Here is a 27,787-nt window from a genome sequence, read left to right on the forward strand (position 1 = left end):
GGGAAATTCCTAAAACAAGGATTTAAGTTTCTGGAATGACAGGGCTAACTGAGTACCCTGCAAAACTTGATGAAAACAGACCACAAAGTTACATCACTGAGAAATCCAGAACACTTAGAAGAAGAAGATACTTCTCTGAGATTTCAGAAAGAGAGAACACAAAAGTGAGGGGAGAAAAAGTCATTTAACAAAAGTACTGGCAACCATAATGTCATCCAAAGGACACCAGAGTCGAGGAATGCCTTCAAAATCCCAAAGGAAAATTATTTCCAATTCTGAATTCCAGACCCAACTCCGCTATCAATCAAGTATAAAGGTAAAGATATTCTGAACATGCCAGATGTCAAAAAAATTACCTCTCCTGCTACTCCTCTCCCTCACGTAGGAGGATATGCAGAGCAAAGAAGGGAGAAAACAAGAAAGGCGGAACCATGAGACAGGGAGACAGAGGGCACAAGAGAAGAAAGGACACCTGTGGGGACTCCAGGGCTAGAGCTGTGCACAAGGTGAGGCAGGGCCGAAGGCTCCAAGGAGGACCTGACAGGACACCTCGTGCGTCTGAGTGTGCAGAGAATGAGACAACCTGGAGACTAAAGCAGTGATCAAAATGTCCAACGCTCAACAAACAAAAATCAGACAAAATTCGCAGGAAAGGAAAAGTTATCACTATAGACAGCACAGCTGTGAGCAGCACCTCCATAGGTATCATTTAGGTATAATTTTATAAACATTTAATATAGATCTAACCAAAGTTGGTGCAACTACACTGGAGAGCCAGGAAAGTTGCATGTTTGATGGAGGGCATGGAGTTAAAAGAGCTAAATCTTCATATTACATACTGGGCAGTCCATAGATAAGGAAATGAACTGAAAGGAAAAGCTATATAAACAAGTTATTTAGAGATACAAAGTTTAAAAATCAAAAGAACCAGGTAAAAGAGTTGAGAATAGTTCCGCAGAGAATGGAAAGATAGGAGGAAGAAAACAAGCAAAGAATCGCTGCTTTTTCTAAACAAACTCTGTTGGTCAACTTGAGTGTTAAAACTGTGTGCATAGAAAATTCTGATGAACGTCAAAACCAAAAAACCAAAATGAGGAGGATTTCTGACAAAAGCAGGAAGACAGGCCATGTACAGTAATGCATAGTGAAGAAATCGAAAATGTATCGGGGCCATGGGAGCTGCGGGGGCCAATACCAAAAATATACTGTGAGACCAACCACAGTGGGGTGGGGGCAATTCACATAAGAGGAGTTTTCTTGAGACCATAGATAATGTGAAGTAATTAGAGATTCTGTGACAATTTTAGAAGGATCAATCAGGCAATGGAGTAAGGGAGGTTGGGGAGTGACAGGCAAAGGCTCCAGTTAAAGTGATATTTTAATAACTAAAGTAAGAGTTAATAACGATATGAATTTCTATAAAGGCAGAGGATATTATAATAAGGGAGAGAGAGTGAGAGAGATGAAAACTCAGTAGGAATCAAGAAAATATACATCAAAATAACATATTACTTTATATCTATCAGAATAATAAAAATTAGAAAGGAAAATAATGCCAAGTTTTGGCTGTGATTTGGAAAAAGGGAAAATTTTACACAGAGCTGGTGGATATTTAAACTAGTACAGGCATTCTGGAAAAAAATAAAAATATGGCAGTACTTAATGAAATTAAGTATGTTCATGCCCTACGCGATCAGGTAACTCCACTCTTCTTAAGGACACGTGTGTGGAAATGCTTAATGTACCAGTGTAGTAATAGGAGTTGAAGGCCGTGGAGATATACAGTAGGAAAGGGAAAATATGGTAGGCGAGCATTATGAAATACTACGCAGAAGTGACAAACGAACAGAAACACAGATATAACTTACAAACACGGTGTTGGGTGAAAGCTGTTAAGAAAAAGAAATGAGTTTGACAGCACAAAACCAATGATGAAAATTAACCACACATACTTAAAAAACACCACCGCCAATTCTGCAAGGGCTCCCGCACGTCCGCGAACACAGCTCAGGCGCACTGGAAAGGACGGCCGCTTGGTGGTGAGGAGCAGGGCCCGCCAATGGGAGGAGGCGTGTCAGTGGGGACGAAGACAGAGCAAGGGAAAGGAGTGAAACAGGAGAAGCGGCTTCCACGTGCCACGAAGAGTGGCGGAGCATGGACTGAGGGGTGACAAACTCGTGACAACCTCGACTGTCTACATCAAAAATACCATCGCCACCCACCGCTAAACCCCATCTCCCAAAAGGAGAAAGACAGACAGAAATGGGATCAAGTTAAAAAAAAAAAAAAAGGATTAGGCATCAGAAGAATTACGAGACAAGGATTCCATGTCTGGCTCCCAAACCTTCTAGGAACATGACCTAAAACAAATTATTTTACTTTTCTTTGCCTCAGTTTCCCTATGTATAAAAAAGGGACGATATGATAACTTCTTAGTGAGGAATAAACTGTGAAATATTTTATAAATGTCTGGGTTTTTTTAAGCCCAGACACTGGAAAACAGTCTAAACGTAAAGCGGCCATTATTTGGCATCTGAAACATGGCACAGGTCTCTCCAGGATCACAGTGCCAGAGACAGGAAGTCTCATGGTCTGCCTACCTGTTAACCATTAGGTAATTCTGAAATTACATTTTAAAATCAATTGTCGTAAACATTTTCTATCAGTCCTACTCTTGAGGAGACCATTTCTACTGAAAATAAATTTTCTGACACTCCCTGGAAAGGAAATAACAATGAGTCCGTTTATCAAAGTGGAGAATCAAGTTAATAGCCAAGAAGCACATTATCTACCCCGCCCAACATCACATTCTACCGTCTTGGCCGGATCATATCACATGGGACTCAAAGGGAGAATTCTACTCCCAAAGTAAGTTTCAATTCCACTTCCTTAAGTTTTAAAGTCAATGTTACTTGGACATCACATCACAGCCAGAATCAAATGTAATCTCCCCAAGATGAGGTTGATCACCCTTTTTGGTGTCTGTCCTTTTCTCCCATTCCTACAGCTGAGACAAAAAGTCAGGAGGGCAACTGTCTTTCTCTCCCTTGCATGTAATATGCTCGTTTCTGGCTCATAAGTTCTAAAATACTCCACTCATTCGCTGCTTGGCCTCATCATCTCTGCCAATCAACAGTCTCACTTTCCTTCTAACATTTTTAATGTCTTCCCTGGCTGCCCTATACACTACATCCACCATGGCGGCATCAGCAATCATTAAGAAAGCACATGTGTATTAACTTACGCCTCAACAGGAGAAAGCCAATGTATCAATCAGAAAACTCTAGTATATATTATTTTATAATGAGCGTCTTCAGATACTTGCTATAATAAAGTGAAGTACCAAAATATTAAGGATGGATTATGTATCAAAGTATACTTATTACATAAGCTAATTATACTGAATATAATATTTATATAGAAAAATAACACTTGCCATTTATGGTGAAAATTTATTATCTTAAACATACTTTATTTACACTTAATACACATGCCTTATAATAGATCTCTCAACTTTCCATTAAATATAAAAACCATGATGCCAAGAAATACCACAGTATAAATACTACTACTACCACTACTACTACTACTACTACTACTGGCTAATGATAATAATAATAAGCAATAAAGATTATCATGTGTCAGACACTGTACAAGTCCTTTCCATGTATTAATTCATTTAATGCTCTCAGCACTCTAAGAGGTAGGGTTAACTAACATTCCTATTTCATAGATGAGAAAAGTATAGAAGTAAAAAGATCAACCAAAGTCACACATTAAGTAAGCTGTGGGGGAAAAACACAAACCCAAGCAGACACAGGCTGGAGATTTTTACCCCTCACCATACTGCCTCCACAAGCTTCCATAACAGACAGAACAATGCTTTATAGAAAGTGGAGGTTACATACCTGGATACTGGACTTCACACACAACAGATGTTCAATAACTATAGAAAGAATGGTTGTGAGCTTAAATTATCCTGAGAATCTCTATGAACCAGCAAATGTGCTACAAATATTGCTTAAAATTATATGAGGATATTGTTGAAAGGTAAAAAAAAAAAAAAGCAGAAGACTGCATCTTGATCCCAAGGAAGAGTAAAATTGGACTTAGAGACTCAGATTAATTGTAAAACTGAAGATAAATTTACTGTGTGGGACTAGTGAGTAAAGAATATTGTTATGAACATTTAAAGGCTTGTTTATTAGTTATAAGAAAAGTAACTTTGAGTCATAATTTTGTTGTATAAAATCCCAATCTCAGAAAACTTTTCCATGTATTCCATCATATAAAACATGATTAAAGTATGTTAAATTTGAAACTGCTCCAGAATATCTACAACAGGTATTCTAGACAACTCGCAGTATCAACATTCTTAGACTAAAGAGAGTTATAAACAAAACATGTAACGTCCACCCCAAACTCCAAGACTGACAACCACCAAGTTAGTCAAAACAGCTAGGGCCATTCATATAGAGAAGTCAAAAATGATGCTTGCATTGATGGCCACTGACTCAGAGTGATCATTTAAACATCTAGATGCTTTGGCCAAAAGTAATTTATGCAAAATACAGAATATTACAAAAACCATTAAGGGCCCCGTCCTTAGGAGCTGGAATTTTTCATCGGTAACCTATGTGTCACGTGCCACAGAGAGACAGCTCACAGGTTTGTGCAGCAGCTCTGCAGCAGTGGGAGAAGCCAAAGATCCAGCATAGAGGATGAAGCTGGCAAGGAAGGCAGGGAAGGGGATGCTGGGTTTTAAGATAACGGAACGAAAGAGAATGCGGGGATCAGAAAGTTCAAACAACTCATTTTACGAATGAGAACACAGTCCCTGACTTACGCAGGAGCACGCAGCTCCTGAGAGGCAGCTTCGGGATCAGAACCCAGGTAACCCTGCCTGGGCCATCTCACGCTGTGCTGCCTCCTGGTGACGTCATTTTTGGTGATCTCAACATATTAGTATCTACAGACTTTACTGCTTCCGTTAACATCAGGGCTTTCATTCACCGGACAACGTACTTTCTATTCTTGAAAGAATTGCTCACGTCTCATTTTACAAAAATAAAAACAAAAGGAATATGTCTATGATCTTATTAAGAAAAATGACTCGCAAGCTTAAATGTCTTCAATGCACATCTATCCTAATTGTAAATTAGTGAGCAAAGATTTTACATTTGAAAAAAATAATAAAGTTCCACTATTATACTGTACTTTGTATTTACACATAACATTTATTTCAAAACATCACAGTAGAGCATCATGACATCCCTATAAAGAAAGTGGGGGATAATTATAGTAATTAAAATCTATGAGCAGGGAAATTAAGACAAAGAGAAGTTAAATTTCTTGCTCAAGACCATCTAGCAGGATGTGCAACCGTGAATAAAATGTCTCAAGTCCCAGTATACTGGCCACTGACAACATGAGTAAAATTTTTAAAGCATCAGAAAAATCATGTTAAGAAAAACTACAAAAGAAAGTTAACTTGAAATTTTAATAAGTTAAATTATGCCCTTTACTCTCTCACCAAACTGTCTAATAGTCTTAGCATCAAATAAGTTGGAAGTTTTGACTTCTCTATTTCTCAAATCCATTCCATTTACTTAAATGTCTTTAAAACACAAAGCCTCGGCTACAGAACAATTTATTAGGAGAAAAAAAAAATGATGCTTGCATTCATGGGCCACAGTAACATAAATCAATGCGAGGCAATTATTTTGCTATCAAAGTATCTGAGGATACTCGTAAGCTGTTATTTTCTTGGTTCTTTACAAGATGCAACAGAAAGCAACAAAGCTTACCCCAGTAGAGTCTGGTCTCTACATCACCGTGCACATATGATACTCACCACCGGAGTATGGAAACAAAGTATAGGCACAATCCATTCTCTTTAACCTAATTCCCAGGATGACATAACAAGGTTCTTCTGCCTTTGGGTTACTTTAACTTCTCTACAGGCAGATCACACCGTGGCCCAGCCCATGAAATAAACAGTCAAGAGTGTCCACAGAAGGTTTTTCATTCAACACAGAGGCTAGGATAAGCAATGGTGACAGAAGAAAAACAACAGCATCAATTTACCCTAAACACACTTGTTCCATGCAGCAGGTGGCCAATAAGCAATGGATATAAAGTGCAAGCCCAGGGCCAGGAAAAATGGATGAGTCTGAGGTTCAACTGGCTGAGCAGGCAAAGATAAACAACAGCCAGCACAACATCACGGGCAACAGTGGGTGGTCAGATGGGCAAGAAAAGCCAAGGAGACAGGGACAAGGAGCGTGAGCGGTGCCAATCCCCATCACAGAAGACTCCTCTCATCCTACTTCAGAGAAAAGATAAGCGTGCTTCAGACCACAGACACAGATAAACGCAACGCACCCACCTGCAGAGTGGAAAGGAAGAGAAAGAGTCTAGTGGTTCCCACCCAGAGACAATGTTTTTGATAGGATTTAGGAGGTATGAGGGATACAGGTATATGGGAGGAAGGGAGAGAAAGTGGAGGAAAGGAAAGAGAAAGAGAAGGAAAAAAGAGTGGAGTCCACACTGTGATCTGAAGTGAAGACCAAGGACCATATTGAGCATCAACACCAGCACATCAGTTATGCAACATATGTATAACCCAAATTTCACTGACTGCCACTTCTTTCTGAAGCATCTGTTAGGGGATTTTTTTTTCCCCCTGTATGTTTGTTGGTAGTTTTTAAGGCCCTGCTTTTATTGCTCACTTGTCATTCTACTTACAGTAAAGATTAATAACACTGCATATGGTGTGTGATGAATAAGAAATCCAACTTATATGGCACTAGGTGTAAAATTATGCAGTATATCCCTTTGAGTGTATAAAAATCCTATTTCACATGAAGAGTTTCCTACACAGAGAAGTGAAACTTATTCAAGTATTTGCCACGCTCTGGTCTACAAATAGCCTCAGAAAAGTAATCTGTGAAAACGAAAACTGTGTTACCCAACTATATTGTCAAACTAAAAAATGTTATTTTAAAGTTACAGTAAACTCAACTCATCCAAAATCTACTTAACCAAAAAGCCAAGATTATCATAATTTATTTCGGCTTTAATTCTATATGTAAAAGAGGAGTGGAAATATTTAGAAGCCATGTCTGCCTTCTTTTGGAGGTGAGGAAAGTGAAATTCTTCTCAGTGGAAAAATAAACCTGCACAATTCCTCCTCCATTGTGGGCCCGGTAGAGAAGGGGAAAGAAAACTTGGAATGAGAAAATATTAATGAGCCTTTAGGTGAGTAAAAGGAGATCCAGAATTTGTCTGGGCACGCGAGCCAGAGGAAGTTGCAGTGCGCTGCACAACTGAAGAGCTCGGAATTATTTTTTGAAGATGCTGGGAGCCATTAATGAGAGAAAGAAAAGGGGTCATGGACCATGATGGGTGGCCAAGCCCAAGTTGTTGGATCCTCATGAGGGAATTTTTAAAACACGGTCTAGTATTCAATTTCAAGCTTTTTTGTTTCTGAACTTGTAACTTTTCAGTTTCCCTTATCTTCATAAAGCGTACTCTACATGGTAATAAAAAGAAATATGCTGGAAAGGACGTGTGTGTGTGTGTGTGTGTGTGTGTGTGTGTGTTTTTGCCCCAGGGTAGGTATAAACTGCAACAGAACTGCCAGGTTCAAAGCGGTGAGACAGAAAGAAAGAAGCAGGGCTGAGGGGCCAGGTGCCTACAACCTCTGACTCATTTCCAGGACCAAGAGGGAACTCTGGCTCCTCCCACTACTTTTGAAAAAGTTCTAATTTCACCGGACCCCAAAAGAAGAGGTTACAGCAGATTTTGCAAAAAGACATAATTAAAGCAATCAAAATAGTGGCTACTGTGATTACTTATGAAACCAGAGCACTTAGTAAGTGTAAGTTGAAATGTCCAGCAATGAAAAACATAATTTTCAATATATATATCATGAATAATCTCCATATCCTAAACAAGAATAACAAATTACTTTTCCTATAGCTAGTCATGGACAACAGGGGAGGTGGATTGAATCACTGGCCACAAATTATAACTTAATTCAACATTTTTAAAAGAAAATGTATCTGATTTTTAAATTGGTATGAAATTTAAAAATTATTAAAGACAGAAACTTCTTAAAAGTTATTTGTGTTATACATAAGGGAAATGGGATGGGGGAACAGGAATTAACATGTAAAGGGAGAAGAGAAAGACCAAAGATGAAAATGAAGGAGGCCACAAACATACAGGGAGTGGGGGAAGACTCAGGCAAAGAGCGATACAGTAAGTAATACAGGGAAAGGAAAAACAAAAACTGAAACAGAGTTATAAACCACTTTTAACTATGTAATTTTTGGTAAGTTTCCTGGAGCCTTAGTTTCCTTATCTGTGAAACAGGTATAAAGAAATTTATGTCATAATTTTATCATAATCGTTTAATACATGCAAAAGTAACCTATAAAAATGCATACCCATACACAACCAAGAGTGAGAAGTGGAAGAAAGAGATCTTACTATATAAAATGACCAAAGAATGAAACCTACTACTGGGAAGCTGACATTGTTATTCCTATTATCTACTCTCCGTGAAATGTTCACTGATCTCTATTCACAGGTTCCAAATTTCGGAACTTTATTCCTGATAGAGCATTTATTTCAGCCCACCAGAAGGAAAATTATTTCTAGTATACAAAGGTGAGGTCAGAGGGCTAAATCCAAACCTCGGCTTCTGGGTTACTTTGTGTGGTCCAATACTTGAACACCAACGAAAATGGATCTTTCCAATGAGGGCCTTGAAGTATTGTACAACAAAATAACGTCATTAGTCACAATCTTAGCAACAGCTCGCATTTACCTTGCTCTCTCTTTCTACATACCAGGAACCATACTGGGCATTTCAGATCTGTTCTTTCAAAACATCACAATAATCTTTCCAGGTAGGTTGTTATTAAATTGATCTTACAAATGAGAAAATTTGGGCCCAAATATGTTAAATAACTTGCCCAAGGTCTCACGGCAATAAGTGAGGAGTTGGATTTCAAGCACAGCTTTTAAAAATTATACCAAATTTCATGATCCTTAAGTACCTTCTAAGCATCAGAGGATGAATAAATTATGTCCAGAAAAGCTTTAATACAAGCATATTTCAGTTTTTCTTAATATCCCCCCAAAATGACAAGTCAATTATTGAACATACAGGAACTCTTAGATTCATTCTTCTAATTTCTGTAATTCTTCCCAGATTGTGAGACTTTAGGTAAAAAAGGCACTCTTGGGTCTCAGTTTCTTCATCTGTAATTGAAAATGTTTCAAATGATGGCCCAAATTCTATTAAATAATAAAAATTTACTGTGCAACCCCTCCCCGACCTTCCCAGTAATCCCAAGGTGATTCTAATCTTTTTTCTGCTAAAACACGGTGGAAATCTCTGAATAAATATCTTTTGGTGTATTTTGACGGACACACCCATACAAACTAAAGTTATATTCCGTTCATGCAGTACTTCAGAAATCAAGGCCATTCTTTCATATCTTGACTTCAGATGAGAGTTTTGTTAAACTGCTACTGAATAAGAAACACTTAAGGGTTGTACCTTTTTTAATTAAAAATTTTAAGAAGCAAACAAGAGTACTGTAGTGTTTAGTAATATATAAACACCTATACCAAATACTTTGGCCTTTTTTTTTTTTTGCACAAGGGCCTATTATTCAGAATGAAAGTGCCAGCAGAATCTTCCTCAGCTGCCTGAGACTGTGGTTACCCTACTTCTAATAAACAAGACAGCTTCCTGTCTCTGGCTTCCCATTGCCCAGCCAGGGTTGAATCATGGCAGCTTTCACAGTCATGACCCCTGAGTGCCCTCATGCTAAAGAGTGTCTGCTTTGATTCACTCTCTATTGTAGGAAGCTACTTATCAAAGCACACCTCTTGCTTTTTGAATTTGAAATACTGCATCAGTAAAGCTGAAAAAGAGTTAGCTTTTTACACTCAAAACTTAGTATCTCATTATCTCTAAATTTATCTCCATTTGGTTGATGTATCTGGACTTTTTCTAAGTCTCTAAAGGGATAAAGCTCTGTGTACACTTTTAGATCATTTCGGAAGTGGTTAAAACAGCATCCGGTAGATGATTCTCTAATCAAATATTCATTTTCTAAAGGATCTTTAGTGACAGAACCCACAGGCAGAGTTCATAATCAGAAAATTAAAATTAACTTCAGGTTACAAAAAAAATTTACAAGTGATAAACCTTTTTCTTAAGGGCTTAAAAAATGCAATAGAACAGTATTTTCTACCACTTTGGGGCTGTTCTGGGATAATTTACTGTCCAACATGGTATTCGATTTGTTTTCAATATGCTGATAAGTTATATATAATGCATATCCCACTTCCTTTATTTTGCTCATAATCTATAGGATTGTGTCGGCAAAAGGGCAGCATTTGCATTTCTGACCTTTTTGAGTAAAAGAAAAGAGAAAAATATCTGTCTTGCTCTATAAACAAAAGACTTCGTTTCTAGTTTTACACCAGCACCATTTTCCTTACTCATGGCAACCTGTTCTGTCGGACAGTCCTGGCATCTCGACATCGAGATACTGCTTCAGGTAACCTGTAAAGGACAGAAATCCTCTTCACCCTCCTTCCGCCTGAGCCATTACACAAGTCCTCATGCTTCCTGGAGTTGTCAGAGTCCCAGCCGGTGTGCAATGGTGATGCTGTCAGTCAGCAGGGAAATTTTCTGCTTCTGAAAACCTCTCTCAGAGCTTCCTCTGCACAGCACCTCGAGCTGCCTTGGAGCACCGTGTCAGTTTATCAAAATAGCTCTGGCCTGATGACTTCACGAGTTCTCACAAACAGGCCAGCTGGCAGAACTCTCATGCAGTCTGCTCCTCAGGGGAAGACACTTTTTCTCCTTCCCCACCACCCCCTAATATGAATAGTTAGTTTCATTTTGACTCGGGAAGAAGTCTCCTTTCTGAGGTTAGATTCAGCACAAACCTAATGCAAAAATGTCAAAACGCTGTAAGGAGGCCCCAAAAAGAGCTATATTGCCAATACCAAACCTCCAGTGCCTGTGTTAGTATTTTTTATGGTAAACTGCACAGACATCAAAACTGCTAGGTCAACCAACCTTATATTACACATTCTTATTTCATTCATTTTAGAGCCAAATATCTTCCTGAAGAATATTTATGATAACTGATAATCAGACAAATTTTTCAAAGTCATTTTTCACATTTACTTGTTTTCCACAAGATGGCTGAAATAAGGTATCAAAGAATTACCACTCCACCCAATCAGCCCAAGATGACAGAGGGCCTTTAAAAGCATTTTTTGCCATCACAGAGAGCTTTAGTGATTAATGTTCAAATGAATTTTGAAAAGAAAAAAATTTTTTTAAGTGTAAGGCATTCATGCGATGAAAAAGGAGCTAGATTCTGTATTAGATTACCAAATTCTCTTTGTTTATAATTTTCCCTTACAGAGTTTTTCGCTTCCTTTTACAGTTACCACATGCTAGTAAGAGAACAGTCTATAAGAAAAGGAGGACCTTCTGATGTTCCAGTATCATAACTCAGTGCTATGTCCGCACTGCACTTTGATTCCAAAAGAGAGCATTTAGATTAACTGCTTCAGTGCCCTATGGACACAAGATTTATGCCCAGAGAAAAAGCTCCCATATGATTCTATGGACATAGAGCTAATGAAATAATTTGGTTCGCTGGTTTAAGATGGTTCCTTTAAAGGGGGTGAAATCATTGTTCCCAAAAGACAAAAAAGCACCAGCGTTCTGCTGCCACCATCCCAATTCCCCTCTGTCTCCGACACAGCTACAAACAGCATCTAAACAGCACTGCCATCCTGTAGTCATGATGGTGGGAAACCAAGTCCCTCCACCGGCCCCAATGAAAACATCACAAAGGGATCTTCAGAGAACACACAGGCAAAAAAATGACAGTGAATTTGAAAAATGCATTTTATCATACAATTTGTTCATTCCACAAATATTTGCTGATAACTAGCCTGTGGCAAGTACTATCTACGTAATGCCTCCAATGATGACTACTTCAAGGATTTTACTCAATCACTTTTAGTCAGGTACTATGTGGCCATGTAGCCTTAATGAGATGAGACATAGATTGCTGCAAATTTGTCTTTATGTTAATACAACGACTGAGAAATTTAGTTTTAATAGTATCTCCAAGGAAGTATTTAGATTCCCTTAATTATAAGAACCAAGGCCAGTGTAGGCATAGTTGAGAAAAAAATAGCCATGAAATTAGAGTTATGTCTCTCTCCTGCAGAAGCTAATAAACAAAGATACAATGGATATTCTGAATGCTGAAAGGTCAATTATAAGTGTTATTACAGATGTCATAATTCACACAGGGGTGGTATAGGCTAAGTAGTTTGTGACAGCAACTGCACTAACTATCAAACTCAGAACCATAAAGGACCTTAGTTAGATCTAGTAAAAATCTCACATTTTACTAATGGTGCCTTAAAGGTTGTGTGATTGTGCAAAGTCATGTAGGTGTTATCATTTTGGAATCAACATTAAGTTTTATTTATACAGTGTTTTTCCAGTTATACTACTCTGAGTCTGATTCATACGCACACATATTCAGTATACATATACATTATACTATTATATGTCTGAATCATACACAAACATAAATATGCACACATACACATCATACTTGCCTGTCTCTGATTTTCCCTCCCCCTTCTCATACACACATGCACACACACAATTACAGTATTGAGTCTGATCTATACACACATTTAACTACTGTGTTGGACTCTCTCTCTCTCTCTCTCTCTCACACACACACACACACACACACAGATTGTTAACCGATTCATACACATACACTACTTTGTGTTTGAGTCATATGTATACATACACACATACACACATGTGCATTATACTACTGTTTGATTCATACACCCAACTTACTCATGTACGTATCATACTACTTTGCATCATATGCACAAACTTTATACTACTGTGTATCTAATTTAAATGCAGATACCAACCTACTGGCATATATACATATACACTAAATTTATAATAGTAAATCTTGTTTGTATGTAAAATATATATTTTTCAAAGTGAGAAATTCAACTGTGAAAGAGATACACGTGTAACTATTTCAAAACTATTGTGCTTTTTCCCCACAGGAGGCCTACAGCCACTAGGGCTGCCGCCATGTCTAGTGATCCCTGAGAAGTTCCAGCACATTTTGCAAGTACTCAACACCAATATTGATGGGCGGTGGAAAATAACCCTTTGCCATCACTGCAATTAAGGGTGTGGGGCGAAGACATGATCATGTAGTGTTGAGGAAAGCAGACATCAACCTCACCAAGAGGGCAGGAGAGCTGAGGATGAGGTGGAACGGGTGATCGTCATTATGCAAAATCCACACCAGTACAAGATTCCAGATAGGAGGATGTGAAGGACAGGAAATACTGCCAGTTCCTGGCCAATGGTCTAGACAACAAGCTCCATGAAGATCTGGAGCAACTGAAGAAAATTTGGGCCCACAGAGGGTTGCACCATTTCTGGGGACTTCCTTCGTGTTCAAGGCCAGTACACCAAGACCACTGGCTGCCGAGGCCGCACTGTGGGTACATCCAAGAATAAATAAATCCGTAGGCTTTGCCTGATAATAATGTATACATTTAAAAAATTATTGTAATTTATATGATGTAGTATTTCTGCATCTATAGGAGTCCTTAAGGAGTTGAAAGGAAATGACTCCTATCTAGGCATAAACAATGACGTGGAAATTTGGTGAGCTCATAGGTATCCACTTGGATGACGATTTTTGTTTCTTGGCTGGAAAATGAAGATACTAGTATTGTTTGTGTTGTACTGTCTTCCATAATATGGGGTGAGGGAGTGGACATGCACGGCAACCAGGGACAGAAAATAAGTTCTGTCTGGCCTCAAGACAAATTCCCAGTTTCTAAACCCATAAAGCAGAGTAGGAGTGACATGCAGAAAGCACATAAGCAGCATAGCTTGAGACCCCAGCTACAGTGTGACCTGAAGGGACTTCTCCCTCTGCTCAAGGGCTGACGACATAGAGTGCTCTGAATGACCTGTCTAGATATATGAAATTAGGCTTCTTCCCTGTTTTTTTTGTTTGGTTTTTTTTTTTACTAGATCTAACTCCTAAATTTAAGAGTGAGAATTAGCAATGATGAGGCCCTCTGAGGGGTTTTATGAAGAGGGGTTATCAGCAAACACGAGACTGAAATAAATGGAGAAGACTCTTCATGGCAACAAGCTGATGGAATGATTCATCGGTATGTAGATGTTCCGGAGATACAGAAAGAAAAGCATTAGGATGCAGGATACAGGTAGGTGCATAAATAGAAGATGCTGAGTTGATGTGCATGATATGGTCCATTCACATTCACATCCACGGTCTAGTATAGCCTGTAGAACCAGAGGCAATACCGAGAAGATAAAACTATGAAGGAGAAATGAATTTCAGACTGTACTATGTTATTCTCAAAAGTCTACTAAAGCAGATAGTGAATATTTTGGACCCTTGCTTTCCTAAGCTACTTGCTCTAATAATCTAGTATGCTTTCCTTTTTCCATAAAACATTTCCCTTTATTATGAAATATAGCTATTGCCAGCTCATATATACATTATACTGAAAGAGCCTATATAGTGAAACTATGAAGTACCGCTTTTAAGATCCTTTTAAATAATGGCCTCATAGTTTTCATTAAGATAGTGAAAGGAAGACAAAAATAATGGCAATGCAACATGAGTATACATCTCTTGGGGTAAGGCAGGAGAGTTTCACTGGCCACTGAGGCAGCTGCCCACTGAGAAAGAGTCCTGCCAAACCAGATAGCACAGTCACTCCAACATTGGAAGAGGCTACAAGAGGCCACTAATCAATTCTTAAAAATGGACCTTTATTCCTGAAAAGGAAATACGCAGCTTTAAGAAAATGAACCGAGATCTTTTGAAGACCATTTTAAAGACCTTATCCATTGCCCAAGATAAACATCTGCCAAGGATCAAAATGATCAGTCCCTGGGTAGAGGCTTAGGGGATGGGGTAGGAGGAAAAATAAATAGCTAACTGCTTTTCAAAAACTGGAATGGGAGGCCTATGAAGAAATATAGGAAAACGCTCAAAGATTAGCAGGTCAAGTACAAACTAATAATTAGGCCTGCCAAGAAAGAATTTGAGAGTAACCTTGCAAAGTGCTCCAAGGCTAAAAAAAATATTGCTTAAAAAGATAAAACCTCTGGAAATAAAGTATAATTTTCTGTAAAGCATGTACTTAAGAAGAGGGGAGGGGGGAGAAAGAAACGGAGTAACTGTTTCCTTGGTCTTTCTTAGAAAAAGCATTGAGAATATTGCAAATACCACCTTATCTTTTGCAACAGATAGGCTGCAGGAACTAAATCAAACAGTGATTAATTTAAGGGAGAAGCTAAACCTAATTATTAAACTAGATGTAACAAAAACCTGCCTGGCATTATCACAAAGTCAAAGACTCAAGGTGGAATTCACAAACGGTTGGCTCAAATGTAAAATTCTAACTAAAACCAGCCACTATACAGAAGGATATAGTTGCTAACTGGGTATCCAACTACAGAATTATCAAAATGAAGGCCTTTCTAATATTGAAGAAAACAATATATTGAGGGACAAAAACAAACAGGAATTAATAGTACAATATGGTTGAGTATTCACTCTACTTGATAACAATCAACACACTGGAACAAACCAAAGACCAGTTGTAAAAATTACATTTTGCTATGGTTAATGCAGGAGACAGATGACAGAGAATCGGATGTAGAAGCATGAGGACTTCAGGAGACAGATCCTCAAAGTGGTCTTATTCAGCATTTTTATAAATGACGTCAAGGAGAGAATGCACAGGAAAGCAGACACGTTTGTATTAAGCTCTTTTAGGGACCAAAATGCCAAGTAACAGAGATAACCATCCTTTTAGCATCAATCTGACAAATATGGTGGAACGCTTTTAACCAACTTCCACTTTAGCAACTGTCCAGATTAATCGACGATCTCCATTCCCTTTGTAAATCATACTGACTGATGCACCTGGATTGTCCCCAGCAAGGGAGCTCCTTCCCGAGCAGAGAACCTCTGCTGCCATCGGCTCAGCCATATTTGTAGTAAAAGTAAGTTTTGATCCTAAACCTGTTTGTGCAGTGATGCTTTATTATAATAAGGTGATTTTAGGAAATCATATACTACTAAAAGAAATGAAATAGAAATAGAAAAATCACAATAACTGTTCCTGTGAAAAATAAGTTGAATACTTTGAAATTTTTCAAAGACTACTACATAATAAAATAATAATTTTTAAAAGTTGCCATTGTATTTGGTATGGGCATCATAATTGTACAACGATGGGAAAAATAAAACATGCATATCTTCAAAAGTTTTTCTGTTTTTACTCCACTTTAAAGAAACAAATTGAAAATAATGGACAATATACTATGAGTGTGGCTTTAGTAAGAAAGATAACACTAAACCCCATCTGTGGATCCATATTGGAAGAAAGGGTCTTGGCATTCTATCAAAGGTTTGCCCAAAAAGATATATTTATAGTTTTATGTTTGAATAACATATGAGTAACATATTTATAACATATATGAATAACATAAATATGAATAACATTTATAGTTTTATGTTTGAGATATGTATATATCATTTTTATGTTCTTCTACTTTAATAACTTATTTGATTAACTGACCAACTATTGATTCTTATTTCTTTTTAGTAAAGAAGCCTCCATTGTATTTATCATTGTGTCTACAATGTGCCAAGTACTATAATACACACTGTAAACACAAACAACAAAAAAAAAGTTTTTATCCCTCCAAGTAAAAATTTAATGCGGTAGATTGATATGCTAACAAATAATAGCTGTCCATTATACTATGTATGCATCGTAGTGACTGTTAAAGGTCAAAAATAACTAACTTGGTCTGCAGAGCAGCAGAATGAGTTGACAATGTCAGAGAAACCTTAGATGAGGCCTGACGAATGAGTTCAAGTGATCCGGATAGAGCGCATGTGCAAAAGTATGATAGTTCCAAGAAGGACCACAGGTCCCAGACATCAAAAGTTCCCAAGTTTGGAGAAGATAGAAAGGTAGGGTGGGAGCCACACCACAAGAGACAGAGTTGAGTTTCAGACTATAAATTAAGGAGAATCATTATATTAAAAAAAAAAAAAAGAATGATACAAGCATGCCACCTTTCCAAACAGTTTATAAAACAAATGGAGGTAATACAAGAAGTAAAGAGACCAGTTATGAGCTTATGAAAAAAGTCTACTGAAAAAATAAAATAGAATAATACTGAGTAGGCAAAATCAGCTTAATTTGGTGATCGATGACAGACAGAAGGGATGCGGGATAACAATGAGTCAAGGATGACGCTCAGGTTTCAGGATTTAATACCTGATGGTTAAAGATTCATTAATAAAAATAGGAAATAAATGGCATTTTAAAGGAGCAGATAAAGACTACAATTGTAGACATGGTGAGTTTGAAATGTTATTATAAATCCGGAAGTATATATTTAATAGAAATTTGGCTACCTAGATCAAGAAATCAAGAGAAGATGAAGATGGCTATTTAGAATTCAATACTGCATCAGTATTGAATGTAGAAATAAATGGGCACATTGAGGGTGAACAAACACGGAAAGAGGAAGAAAGATAAATTCTTCCAAATACCAACTTTAGGGGCAAGAAAGAAAAAAGAAAACCATACAGGAGACTAACAAGTAACAGGAAGATGCAGGAGCATAGACTGAGATGGGAGCCAAGAGAAGGAAATTAAAGAAGCAAGTAATCAGCAATGTTAAATGCAAAAGCAAGGTCAAATAAGATCACCTATGAAAGCATTAGTATTTAGCAGTTGAGAGACCACTAGCAAAAGAAGTCTGAGCATGGTAGCAGGTGCATAAACTCAAGTGCCTTGAGTTGGAGTGTGGATGGAAGATGAAGATGTAGAAACAAGCGACTTTAAGAAGCTTTGTTTTAATTGAAGAGAAAGAAAAAGTAAGAGTATTTTCTAGAGAGGGGAACAAAGGAAAGGAAGAAGTTTTTAAGATGATACAACTTCAGAGATTTTCATTAGCAGAGGAGGAGTGGTGAAAACTAGCATGGGAGACATGGCGAGGGCACTAACCTCTGTGAAGCCAGGAGGAACCAGAGTCCAAGAGGACCAATGTCAGGACAGCCCCAGTCCAAAGGAACTCACCTCGTTCAGAGTGAGAGTGAAAGACGGGGACAGACCAAGGCAGTAAAAGGTCCACAAACTGGTCAAGTGAGAAGTTAAGTTTTTGACTTACAGTCATCTGCTGTCTGGGTGTCACAGACTTTTAATCTATGAGAGTGAGAACGGCATTGTTCAGGTAAAAGGAATGAGAAAGGCAATGAAGTTCTAAAAGTCGCCCTGGGGGTAATGAAGGCGACCTCCTGAGGCTCTGGGAGTGGGTCTGTAACACCGTCTTTAAGGATGAGTAAAAGAATTCATTTCATGAAAGGAAAAAATATCAGCTTATAAGTTTATAGAACCATAGGTGGCAAGTTATTAATGAACTAAGGAAATGGGCCCTAAAGTCACCATAAACAACTCACAGAAGGTAACTGTCTAATACATATAAAAATATAAACATTACCCAAATAGAACTGAAAATAAAACACACATTACCTTCACAGAGCAATGATGCTCTTTAGAGTATTAACCACCAGACCTTACTAAATAATGCATGTTAAAGATGATACCTACTTACATTTTAATGATCATGACAATGTAAGAAGGCTATATGAAAGGCTATATAAAAATAATATGGTGTTTTGATCCAGAAACATAAGCCAAATAATGTACGGAATCATAATTGTCATAGATTTTATAACACAACTTGTCCATCTAATCCTGGCAGCAGAACACTCAGGTGTATATCATTAAAACTTGAGAGAAATATAAATAAGACAAAAAAAAGGAAAAACATTTTTTATATACCAGGTAATAAACGTACATAAAAATAATTCTTTAACTGGTGAGACTAAATTTTTTTAAAGTTCCATAAAGTTTTTAAAAAAATAGTGAATGGCAAACTAAAATGGATTCAGTAGAAACTAGTAGTTTTATGAAATTAAGATGTTAGTGGGTGACCATCAAGATATTCAAAGACGAACAACCACATTTTGGCACTGTCAGAAATAAGCTGCTCCTTCAGTGATCATGGATCTAACCCTATATAGTGATGTGTATTAAGTCAATAACAATGCAAAAGAATTTCATTGAACTTCTTCTTGTATTAACAGAAGATGGTAAAACACGATGTAATCTACTAAACAGCTACTAAACAGCATCTCCTAAATTGTCCTTCTCCTTGGACAATGTACTACAGAAATTTAGATTACAGAATGCAATCTGTTCGAACCTCCTTATGAACCCTCAAGTTCTCTTAACAAAAGAAATTTTACTTGGATTTACAAATTCACCTGGAAATAAAACAGATGAAAGCAGATGCACATCACTTACCTTCTCCTTAAATAACATTCCATCTCTATTATGACTTAACTGTTTGCACATCATTATGCATTTCTTTTATACCTATTAGCACTTAACAGAGTGTATATGGCAGATGCTCATTAAAAAGAGAAATTAGGAAGGGAAGGGATAAGCAAAATGAGGGAAAGTGGTTGAAAGGTATAAATTTTCTGTTATAAAATAATTTGGGGGATGTAATATAAATCATGGTGACTACAGTTAATAATACTGCATTGTATATCTGAAAGTTGCTAAGAGTAAATCTTAAAAGTTCTCATCGCAAGAAAAAAAATTGTGTGGTGATGGATATTATCTATACTTTTTCTGATGATCATTTCACAATAATTATATACAAATATCTAATCACGTATGCCTGAAACTAATATAATTTATATGTCAATTATATCCCAATAAAAAATTTTAAGAAAAATTGTAGGAAACATGATTATAACAAAAAATAATGAAAGTGCGATCATGGTGAAAAAAATACATGAACTCTTGCCAATTCCTGATCTTTACCATTTCTAAGATCTTTATAGAAGACATATAAATTCATGTAAAAGATTATTCCCCTTAACTATCTATAGGAAATGAAATAACATATGTAAAATCAGCAATTACTACAATGTAAGCTACAATTTTGGAAACTTTTTTTTCTTAAATTAACCAATATTTGTACTATCAACACTCCTCAGTTTGTTTGCTTTTTTTTTTTTGCTTAGAAATTCTGATCATATGATTTTATAATTCTGAAATATCAGCCTTCTAAATGAAGTCAATTACTATGGACTGGAGATAGAGGAGAGGAATCATATGTAGTAACGTTGACCTTTGCACTTCTGCAAACCTTTCTAAGACTTTTTGGAGGCAGAGGAAGTTCCAAATCCTCCTCAACAACGTTGCTTAAGGAAATGCTTTGTTCAGGCTGTTTTTAGAGAAAACAGTCAATAACTACGCTTGTTCTCTGAATTCAGCTGCACCAGCTGCTTACTTAATGACACTGAAATTAGGAAGCTTTGTTCTAATGGTGGCCACACAGAAGCTCCTTTGGTGTACTTATAGCTTCTAAACAAAATCCTTTGGAAGACAAACACCAATGCACACATGTCCAGAGAATTATTTGCACGATGAAATAAGCAAGTCAAATGGACCAATAAAAAAGTTCAAGAACTGAGGAGAGGAGGCAATATGAGGAATGAACCTCAATGGCTGAACTTGGCTTCATTTACAAAGAAAAGCAGAACGTATTTCTTAAAATATTTTTCTAAAAACATAGGGCATGCTAATGATTAGTTAATATTATTCACTACTGCATATATAAATTCTAGTTAATAATAGTCACTATTGCATAAATTTAATAATGCCAATCAATAGTGGCATCAAAGACTCAACCAGGAGGAATGCCTTATTAAACCTTTCAGTCTTTCTTCATCCATTTTATATTTCCATTAAAAGTATTGCAGCAAGATACAAAACCCAGCAACGCGTATCCATTTACTTATTTTTTAGTTTTTCATTTTTTCAATTACAGTTGACATTTAATATTATTTTATATTAGTTTCAGGTGTACAGCATAGTAGTTAGACATTTATATAATTCACATCCATTTACTCTTATTCAGAAGTACTTTCTTCATGCTGAGGGGCTGGGAAAGCTAGAATATCCACATTTTAAAAAATTACTGATTAAAAACTAAAAAAAAAAAAAAAATACTGCCTCTTCTACTTACTGCTTTCTCACTGGGTGTGGGGGGGCACACACATCCATGCCACTGGCACACATATGAACATTTTGCTACTTGGCTTACTTTTTTTTTGGATAAGTAAAGTCAACTCTGAAACACCCAAGCAACCATGGGGAAGCACAGAAGAGATGACCAGCCAACCCAGGGAGAGTTTATAAACTGGTGCAGCATCATATCATGCCTCTTTCTTCTCTGCTCCAGGGAAAGAAAATGTACTGTGCGGCTGAGTAGAAGGCTGAGTCTAGGATCTGCAAGTCAGGCTGGACAAGCCCCCTCTTTGGACAGCTTTCTCTGACTCACAAATGGCAGTCAGCATATCCCTCGTCTCTATCATCTAACTTAACGTTGAGCTTAACCCAAAACTCGGTTAGGGGAACCCAGGTGAGTGTGTGATGCTTGGAAGAGAAAGACCTAGCTACTAGTGCTAACCAAATTGATCCTGATGGCTTAAGCCTGACTAGGTTTGGGGTGCCCTTGAATACAAAGGAGGGAAAGAGACATACAAGGAGGAAGTGACAGACAATGCTTGGAATGTTCCTGGATATCAAAAAGGCAAAAAGATTTGAGGCACAGCACAGCAGTATGCCAAGAGAGATCAGCTGTGATTCTATTCAATTCAACCAATATTTATTATGCATCCTTTTGCCAATTCAAATGTAAGAACTCCAAATTTTATTTATATCCTCAGGGTGCAAAACAGTGCCAGAACAAACAGTAGGCACTTAATAAATGTCCACGGAGAAAGGAGGTAAGGGGAGGGGAGGGCAAGGGAGGGAGAAACTTCTATAGAGCAGGTATTTGCTAGCTACTGGCACTTGGGTCCCATGCCAGATTAAATTACAAATCAAATTACAATCTCTGAGGAATAGGTAAAGGTATTTAGTAATTTTTAAATACTCATGTGATTCTAATCTGCATCAAATAAAATGGGAAATATTGCTCAAGAAATAATAAGTTTTCTGCCTAGGCTCCATGTGAACTTGATAAGCTAAAACAGAAATCTAACCTACATTTAATAACCATATGTATGTTTACGGCCCTCAGACAATATATAAAACCCATCTGTTCAAGCAAACATCTACTTCAACTTCCTGATCAAAAACTTCTAAAAACAGGAATGGAGAAACACTAAGACACTGATATAACAAAAAAAGGGGGTAGGGGCTTTACATTTAGCGAAGTTTTCCAGCTTAGCACACTAGCATAAAATGTCTCTAAATAGCTGAGAAATAATTATAGTATAATTAAAGGTTTTCAAACACATGATGCTGATATTAATTTGATTAGTTATTTTGTTATAATCACCTATACTTTTTTTCAGCAGCTCTATTCATAAAAACCAAAAACTGAAAACAACCCAGATGTCCGTAAATACCTCTACTTTTAAAAGTAGGTTTTCCTATGTTCTAAAATTGCGGTAATCACTGCACAACTCTGAATGTACCAAAAACCACTGAATTGCATACTTTAAATATAAACTGTATGGTACGCAATTTCTATCTCAATAAAGCTCTCATACATATGAAAAGAATTTTAAGTAGATTTTTTAACTTTATTAAAGTTTTTTTCATAATTGTACAGGGACTGAGTATTCTACAAAATGTTAATGTAAATCATTTCTTAATATTAGATCTCATTTTCTTTTTCACATTCTCCTAAAATCAAGGGAGCATTCCATACTAAAAGAATTTGAAATCATAAAAATTAACCTTAAAATCTTGAAATGAATGATATGATTGGGGACCAGGGGATGAAATGTAATTAGTTAGTAAATGACAAAGTGTGATATGGTAAAAAATGAAATGGGCCTATGAACCAGAACTCCTGAATCTGAGATCTGACCCCACCATTTGTGAGGTGAGTATTCTTGGACAAATTACTAAAAATTGCAATAAAAATCATAAATAAGAAATTCATTGTAAGAATAAGTTTAAGCAATGTTTAAGAAACCATTGACAATGGTTTGGTGCTTGAAAAAAGTAGTGTGGAAATTATTTTGGCTGTTACAAAACAGGACAGAGTTCAGAGAAAGACTATGACTTTTCTCCAAGAATCTCTAAAATTTGGTTCTCCACCCACTTTTTCCTGTAGCATCACTTAAACAGCTTAAATTTTTCTTGTGTCTGTATTTTCTCATCTATGAAAGAGAGACATATTTTGTCTTTCAAAAAGTTATTGAACTATAAATGAAGTCCTCTACTTTACTCTGAAAAATAAGCACAGCTGATGAAACAAACTGGCAACTGGCTTCCTTCATCTGCCTTTTGGACCTAAGAAGATACAGTGTTTTTATAATATTGCAATTACATACTGCAAGTGGGTTTTGTTAGTTTGTTTGTTTTGTGGTTTTCTGACAAAAATCCAGTCAGCCAGAGGAAAGAGAAAGAGCTAAAAGGAACATTACTGAAGGGCACGGAGTTCTGAAGACTAGAAGAGCAGATGACATAGTTGTTCTTATCAGGAAGGGTCCATATTTTTACAGTAAAGGAGCAAATGCAAAATTCCATGCATAGAATTGTAACTCTTTACAGTGACTTGTCTCTTCCAGAAATACCATCGCAGTGAAGCTCTGCAAATTAATCAATCCCATCTCAAAAAAATAGTTACACTTTTCTTCAAAGCATGTAACTGTTACCTCTCAAAGCTAAACGCCGTATTATTAAAAATGCTTTCCATTTACAAAGAGAAAACAGGCATTTGAAAATGCCTCTCCAAACCTTATCAAGTATTATTTAACACTGCTTTAAAGCACAATTATAAATAGTTATTATTTAATAAATATTCTACTCTTTTGTAAGAATTCTTTCTAACATTAAATTTCCCTCATTGTGTAATAATACAGAAAAATATATACCCACACATGTGTGAGCTGCTCAACTGTAATTAATGATGCGCTTTTATTCTCTATCATTGTGTGGAAAACATTCTGACACAAAATAAATGAAGCATAATCATTCAGAGTAATGATTCGAATGTACTGATTAATGATACCAAATCGCTTTTCTGTTCTTTAGTTCAATTAAAACATTTACAGTGTGGGAACCATAAGGGCATCCGTAAATGAATGTTTTCTAGTTAATCATTTTCCCTTATGGAAATCACCTACTCTACCATCATTGAAAATAAGTTCTCATCAATTATAAAATGTACCATTATTTCATAGGCAAGAAAACAAAAACCGTCAATTATTATACATTGCTAAGCTGCCTTCAGAGATGTTAAAAATCGTCTGAGGGGGAGAAACTGTGTGTCCTAGACGCAATGATATATGGCTCTCCATTCGAAGAGCAGTCAGTAAATGCTAATTAAATAAACATTTTTAAAACACTGCACAAAATATCTTCAAATTTTTTATTTGAAACAAGCCTGTCACAAAAAAATTGTATGATTTCACTTTTATGACACATAGATACTGTATGATTTCACTTATGAGATATCTAGAGTGGTCAAATTTATAAACAATGCCATGGTAGAATGGGGGGAGAAGGGAAGGGAGAAATACTGTCTAACAGTTTCAGTTTTGCAAAATGGAAGAAAAAGTTCTGAAGATGGATAGCAGCGATGGTTATACACTTAAAATGGCTAAGATGGTAAGTTTTATCACAATTAAAAATAATAAATGTTTCCACGGGGGAAAAAAAACTGTGCAAAATAGAATCACAAAACTAAAAATCTTGAGCTAGAAAGAACATAAATTCAATACAACCAATTAGCTAACTTCATTTGACAGCTTTTCCTTGGAAACCTCTATCTTTGAAGAGACAGAGTCCTCTCTCTCAATGGATTATAGAGAAAGTTCTATATTCTCTTACTGATTCCTAAAGCTGGCACTGTTACAGTCTCTGACACACAAAGGTTTGCTGAGATAGTGGTTCACACACCTGGCCTACCATCAGAATCGCCAGTGCGCTTTTAAAAGATTTAACACCTCACACTCATCAGGACGACTATCATCTAAAAATTTAAAAAACCAGTAACAACTTTTGGCAAGAATGTGGAGAAATCGGAACCCCTGTGTGCTATTACTGGGAATGTAAAATGCTGCAACTGCTATGGAAAACAATACAGCATTTCCTCAAAATATTAAAAATAGAACTACCATTTAACCCAGAGATCCTGCTTCTAAAAGAATTGAAAGCAGGGTCTCGAAGAAATATTAGCACACCCATGTTCAAAGCAGCACTATTCACAATAGCCAAAAGGTGAAAGCAACTCAAACTCTCCATTGACAGAAGAACAGATACACAAAATATAGTATAAAGTTGCAATGGAATATTACTAAGCCTTAAAAAGTGGGGAAATCCTATTATATGCTACAATAAGGATGAACCTTGAAGACATTATGCTAAATGAAATAAGCCAATGGCAAAAAATATGCTTTGCCTTATACAGAGTACCTATATGTCGACTTCAAAGCAATAGAAACAGAAAATAGAATGGTTACCAGAGGGTGTGAGGAAGGAGAAATGAGGACTTGTTTAATGGGTGTAGAGTTTCAGTTTTGTCAGCTGAAAAAGTTCTGGGTATCTGTTGCACAACAGTGTAATATACACTACTGAACTGTATGCTTAAAAATGGTTAGGTGGGTTTTTTTAAGGCAATATATGTGTAAATGAATAAATAAAAAGATTTCTTGAGCCCCATCATAAACCTACTAGCTAAGAATTTCTAGAGACTGGGCTAAGATATTAATATTTGTTTAAAAAAACAAAAAACCCAGGTAATGGACCTGAAGTCAGCCAAGATCTATCAATTACATCAGTTTCCAAAGTAAAGTAATCCAAACACAATGGTAGCCATGTTTAACAGTTCATTTTGTTTTTCACAACTGTTTACAGGTGTACATAAATTATTTCCCACAATAGCAACTGATCAGCTTGAAAACATCATGAAAAAATATTAATGCTGATAAGGGCAGACAATGGAAGCCCCTTAATGTTGTTCTTTACCATTGGACCCCAACTCCAGGGCCACGGACCGGTACCAGTCTGTGGCCTGTTAGGAACCGGGGCCTCAGCTCCACCTCAGATCATCAGGCATTTAGATTGTCATAGGAGCATTGGTGCCTGGTGCCAAAAAGGATAGGGATCACTGCTCTGTATTTCTTCTTCCTATCACTGAACCAGTATCAAAGAGTGGAGCCCAGATCCACTGACAGCAGTATCTGCATTGCACTTCTGGTTTAGGAAAGTTCCAAGTCTTCTATTGGGACTGTAGGTGTCCAGAGAGCCTCTGGTACCCAACTACTATCCTGGGCCACTCCTGGTCCAGACAGCTCTAGAAAACTAAAAAATCATTTAAACAGCAAAGCAGTAAAAAAGACTGAAAGAACAGTTCTTATAACCCAGCAGTGCCACTGAATTGCTAGGTGATCTTGAGAAAGATACTCCACAACCATCTCACAGAAGGATAACAGGGACAATAATCACAATTTGTCATGAACATTCACTGAGATAATATATGCAAAACACTTAGCACAATAAATGGTCCAAAGTAGATATTCGGGAATTAGAAAATATCATCACTACTGCTGCCTTTCATCTGTCTTTTTGTTAAAAATTTACTACAGATTTAAGCACTAATTACTCTGTATTAATGTGATTTTCGTTCTCTACTTCTAATTTACAACTTCAAGGACCGTGTTTAATATACGTTTTCCTATGTTCCTCAGAGCTCATCATATGGTATTCAGCCACTAGTGGATATCGTATTTATCGACTCAAAGGATAATAATTATGCAAGCACTATCCTAGGCACGTGGAATGCACTGATCTCTATCCCTGGGTTTACAATCCATGCTCAATAAGAGCTAGCACGTTTTCTTGAATTATTGGAACAGCAGAAAACAAATACACTATATCGTTACATACAGGCATGAAGTCATCTTTCCACAGATTTACAATAACTTGTCCCCCTACTCCACTCCTGCCAGAAAATGTCAGAAAATAAGTCTCTTTATTTAATTATTAAAACTACCGATTTCAACTGTATAACCTACAGTGTCTCATGTTTAGCCCCCTCACCAATAGGGTCTGTCTAAAAATGGAAAATGTCTACACAGGCCAAATATCTTATAAAATAGCCAATCATAATTTTTATATAATTAAAATTATTATATTGCAAAATCATTGATTCAAGGACAAAGGAAATTTACAAAAACAAAAATCTATTTATATACAACGCTGTAAAATATTTCCATGTATTCACAGATTGAGCTTTCTTTTTAATTCCAAAATCTCCTTTTCTCATGTAAAATGTCAACCAGTAAGGAAAAAAGTAAAAATGAGCTAAAAAAACATGTCTTGAGGAAATTATACTGTACCGTAGGTTGCTAAGAAAGAGATTATATGGTCTACGACCATGCTACTCTGAACAAGCCCAATTCTATCTGATCTCGAAAGCTAAGCAGGGTCAGGCCTGGTTAGTACTTGGATGGGAGACCTAGGAAGACCAGGCGCTGTAGGCATAAAAATTAAA

At 36.8% G+C, this 27,787-nt stretch overlaps 1 protein-coding gene and 2 pseudogenes across 15 annotated transcripts in view; 2 read left to right on the plus strand and 1 right to left on the minus strand.

The window, feature by feature from the left end:
* The window catches only part of KLF12 (KLF transcription factor 12), a 380,325-nt gene that overhangs the window by 307,810 nt on the left and 44,728 nt on the right, over nt 1–27,787 (minus strand). The window lies entirely within an intron of this gene.
* LOC120622139 (40S ribosomal protein S18-like) lies at nt 6,163–13,637 on the plus strand (annotated as a pseudogene).
* LOC120622635 (uncharacterized) lies at nt 27,661–27,776 on the plus strand (annotated as a pseudogene).

The sequence above is a fragment of the Pteropus medius genome, unplaced genomic scaffold (genome assembly GCF_902729225.1).
Source record: "Pteropus medius unplaced genomic scaffold, Ma_sr-lr_union100, whole genome shotgun sequence".
In the NCBI taxonomy this organism is placed as follows: domain Eukaryota; kingdom Metazoa; phylum Chordata; class Mammalia; order Chiroptera; family Pteropodidae; genus Pteropus; species Pteropus medius.